We start from the raw sequence: 5,043 nt of genomic DNA, 5'->3' as shown, positions 1-5,043 counted from the left end.
ACGATCACAGTTTGATTATCACAGTTCATCAGGATAGGGGTATTGGTTTTTCAACCATAGGTAAGTCCATCAAGAGTTCACGAAGCCACTCTGCTTCAACAGTGGCAGTGTCTAATGCTGTGAGATCCGCAACGGAAAACTCCTGTCTCTTGTGTTTCAGGGAAGTAGCAAAATTGTTCCACGAAGGTGGAAGCTTGGCAATGATGCCTCCGGCAACAAATTTGTCCGACAACACACACTTGAAGTACTCAAGTTCTTTTGCGAGCGACTGTATCTCATGAGCCTGCTGTACAACAGGGCGCTCATCAGTTATCTTGTAGTCATAGAATTGCTCCATGACGTATAACTCGTTGCCGGCGTCCGAGGCACCAAACTTGGCCTCGAGCGCAGCCCACATGTCCTTGCCGTTGTCAAACGACATATACGAATCCACAATGGAGTCATCAAGAACACTCAGAAGAGCGCCTTTAAAGAGGGTATCGATTTTCTCAAAAGCTTCCAGCTGTGCTGGATTAAGATCGCCCTTGGTGGCATCATAGCAGCCCATGGTCTGAAACCAGTAGACTGCTCTCGTGCACCACCTCTTATATTGCGCCCCCTTAAAGGCAGGCAGCTTCAGATGCGCAGCAAAACCACTCGGAGTAAATTGCCTATAATCAGGTTTTTGGATTGTTGGAAAAATGAGCAAATTACTACGAGATTTAATCCGAATAAACAGAAGATAAATCATGACCACAGCGGCAGAGATTAAACTAATCATGCGAACTAGCATAGCAGATGAACATATCACATCTAGGGCACATACTAGAAGCATGCATTCTACCACGATCTCGAACAGGAAGGATAGAATCACATACGGTGCAGCAGGTGCAGCACCGCCGGCGTTGACGTTGTCGCCCATGTCGTCGAGGACGAGGTTGCCGAGGTCGGGGAAGAAGTCGTCGTTCGCGAAGTCGTCGCTGCCAGCAGTCGCGCGAGTGCGCTCCCCAAAAACCTGATCGCCCCTCTCACGTACAGGATCACGAGAGGCGGGGTTTCGGAGGCCTGCTGTCCCTTCTCACGGTGCACGCCGGAAGGAGGGATGGAGAAGACTTGCTTGGCGGCGCAATGATCTGGAACGGTTGTGACGCCCGGATAATCAAGCTACAGTAACCTCTGCTAATAACGCCACGTCACCTCCGTTATTGTCGCTAATCTCGCGTTAGTTCGAAACCGATTCAAATTCAAATTCAAAATAGAGGCAAACAATAAAAGTTTTCAAATATTAAAACTAAAATGTTTGGAGTAATCCAAATATTGCATAGGTAATTGTGGCAGAGAAACCAAACTTTGATAAAGTGCTTAAAGGCTCTAAAATAAATAAAACAATAGCTTAAACATTTAAATAAATGGCTTTCATAATTTATAGAGTATTAAACTATTTTAATTAGGTGTGGACTTTTTGTGGCAGTGGTAAAACTAATCCCACTAATTTAGGTGCTTTTGTATATATTTTGTAAAAAAAATTAAATGAGCATAATGATAAAACAATAAAGTAAAATTACTAAAATAGAAGGAAACCCCCCCCCCCTCCCGACTGGGCCTTGGCCCAGTTAGCCGTGCGGCCTAGCTAGCCAACCGGCCCAACCGCACCCCCTCTCTGGCCTACAAGGCCACCTCTCCCACACCCATAACCCTAACCCCCGATCCCCCCACTAGCAGCCGCTCACCCCCACCTCGTCCTCCCCCTCCCCCGATCCAGAATTGGATCGGGGCGCTCGACGCCGCCGCCGCTCGGAGGCGCCCGAACCCCGCGCCCCGCCGCGCCTCCGTCCTTCCCCCCGCGACCATTGCGCCGGAGCCCTTTTCCCCCCTCGTCGGCGCCTCATCATCCCGGCCGCGTCCGGTGCTACTCCCCGTAGCCCCGACGAGCGCGCCCGTGCGCGAGGACCGCCGCCTCCGCCCTGCAGCTTCTTCGTCTTCCTCGCGCAACGCCTGCAACACCACTGGCCGCCGCCGTCATCGCCACGCCCCGCCGAAGCTCACCACCGCCTCGCGAGCCATGGCTTCCTCCTCCTCGCCCCATGCTGAGGACGTCATCCCCGCGCTGCGTCCCCCAAGCCTTCTACTCGGCCTCGCACCTGCCCGCCCATCCGGCCGCCGGACCTCGCCGGCAGGGTTCCTCCGGCCTCCCCGAGCCCTCCTCTGCAACGATGTGAGCCTTCGGCTCCCCCTGGCCTCTCCCCTCTCTTCGCCGTGCCTCGTAGACGCCCTGTCGATGAGGCCGTGCCTCTGCCACCACTCGACGCCGACGTGGTAGTCGATTCCGACCGTCCCAGCTCCTGCTAGAAGCTCCAGTGTGTGTGTGGCGAGGCCCTCGTCCGATCCATGACGACCACCGCTAGAATGTTCGCCGGAGGCGAGCGCACGGTCGTCGCCGATGCGCTCTGCCTCAACGTCGTTACCCTGCTGACGTGGAACTGCGATTAGCGCTTAATTACCATGCTAATCAACCCACTATGTCATTGACCAGTGGGTCATCCCTGCTAATTCCCACTATTTAATAAACCTGTTAACTAAGTAGACAATAACATGTGGACCCCCAGCACCCAAATAACACTTCACTTAAAACATGCCCCTGACAGTAGGCCCCACTACTTAATTAGATTAACTAAAACCGTTTAAAAACTTTGATTAACAAAAGGGTCCACTAACATATGGGTCCCACTACTAAATAAATCTAGTTAGTAAAATAGTTTAACTAGCAGTCTATGACATGTGGCCCCCACATGTCAGTTGGACCAGTCAAACCAGTCAACAAGTTGACTGTTGACTGTTGGCTAGGCAGTCAGCAGGGCCCACCTGTTAGTCAAATAGTCATATCCCTGTGTACACTTCTGAGTACCCGTAGCATATAGTATTTAATATAATTTCGAATTAAATTAACTATAGAATTTCAGAAAAACAATTTAGACTTTAAAAAAATCATAGAAAATAATCCGTAGCTCGGATTAAAATACTTTCTACATGCAAGTTGCTCAGAACGACGAGACGATTCCGGATACGCAACCCGTTCGTCCGCCACACCCCCTAACCTATCGAACTCGTAACTTTTCCCCTTCGGCTCCTCTGCCCGAAAACGCGAAACACCGGGGATACTTTCCCGGATGTTTCCCCCCTTCCCCGGTATCACCTCTTACCGCGTTAGGGCACCCCTAGCACCGATACTTGTCATGTCATACATCGCTATGCATCTGTTTGCTTAAATATTTATTGTTTCTCCCCCCTCTTCTCTCGCTAGACACCGAGACCGACGCCGTTGCTACCTAGTACGACTACGGAGTTGACGACCCCTCTCTCTTGCCAGAGCAACCAGGCAAGCCCCCTACCAGATATCGCCTATTCTTCTCTATACTGCTTGCATTAGAGTAGTGTAGCATGTTACTGCTTTCCGTTATTCCTATCCTGATGCATAGCCTATCCTTGCTACTACTGTTGATACCATTACCTGCTATCCTACTGCTTAGTATAGGATGCTAGTGTTCCATCAGTGGCCTTACACTCTTGTCCGTCTGCCATGCTATACTACTGGGCCGTGATCACTTCGGGAGGTGATCACGGGCATATACAATATACTTTCACAGTTACATTACCTGTGATACTGTTCGGAGATGGGGGCTGAAGGGGCAGGTGGCTCCATCCCGGTAGAGGTGGGCCTGGGTTCCCGACGGCCCCCGACTGTTACTTTGAGGCGGAGCGACAGGGCAGGTTGAGACCACCTAGGAGAGAGGTGGGCCTGGCCCTGGTCGGCGTTCGCAGATACTTAACACGTTTAACGAGATCTTGGTATTTGATCTGAGTCTGGCTACTGGCCTATACGCACTAACCATCTACGCGGGGATAGTTATGGGCACTCGACGTCGTGGTATCAGCCGAAGCCTTCGTGACGTCAGCAACGGAGCGGCGCGCGCTGGATTGGACTGGAACGCCTACTAGGCTAGGTCTGCTTCCGGCCGCCCACGCAACGTGCAGGTGTGCTAAGGGCAATGGGCCCAGACCCCTGGGCGTTTAGGTTTAGACCGGCGTGCTGACCTCTCTGTTGGTCTAGGTGGGGCTGCGACGTGTTGATCTTCCGAGGCTGGGCATGACCCAGAAAAGTGTGTCCGGCCAAATGGGATCGAGCGTGTTGGGTTATGTGGTGCACCCCTGCAGGGAAGTTAATCTATTCGAATAGCCGTGATCTTCGGTAACAGGACAACTTGGAGTTGTACCTTGACCTTATGACAACTAGAACCGGATACTTAATAAAACACACCCTTCCAAGTGCCAGATACAACCGGTGATCGCTTTCTCACAGGGCGACGAGGGGAGGATCATCGGTTAGGATTATGCTATGCGATGATACTTGGAGGACTTCAGTCTACTCTCTTCTACATGCTGCAAGACGGAGGCTGCCAGAAGCGTAGTCTTCGAAAGGACTAGCTATCCCCCTCTTATCCCGGCTTTCTGCAGTTCAGTCCACATATAATAGCCTTATTCCAGTTGATACCAATGCATAAATATGTAGTATAGCTCCTTGCTTGCGAGTACTTTGGATGAGTACTCACGGTTGCTTTCTCCCTCCTTTCCCCCTATCCCTTCTACCCGGTTGTCGCAACCAGATGTTGGAGCCCAGGAGCCAGACGCCACCTTCGACGACGACTCCTACTACACTGGAGGTGCCTACTACTACGTGCTGCCCGCTGACGACGACCAAGAATAGTTAGGAGGATCCCAGGCAGGAGGCCTACGCCTCTTTCGATTTGTATCCCAGTTTGTGCTAGCCTTCTTAAGGCAAACTTGTTTAACTTATGTCTGTACTCAGATATTGTTGCTTCCGCTGACTCGTCTATGATCGAGCTCTTGTATTCGAGCCTTCGAGGCCCCTGGCTTGTAATATGATGCTTGTATGACTTATTTTATTTGTAGAGTTGTGTTGTGATATTTTCCTGTGAGTTCCTGATCTTGATCGTACACGTTTGCGTGTATGATTAGTGTACGATTGAATCGGGGGCGTCACAACGG

The sequence above is a fragment of the Triticum urartu genome, chromosome 1 (genome assembly GCF_003073215.2).
Source record: "Triticum urartu cultivar G1812 chromosome 1, Tu2.1, whole genome shotgun sequence".
Classification (NCBI taxonomy): Eukaryota; Viridiplantae; Streptophyta; class Magnoliopsida; order Poales; family Poaceae; genus Triticum; species Triticum urartu.
The sequence above is the reverse complement of the archived record's forward strand: the minus strand, read 5'-3'. Positions refer to the sequence as shown.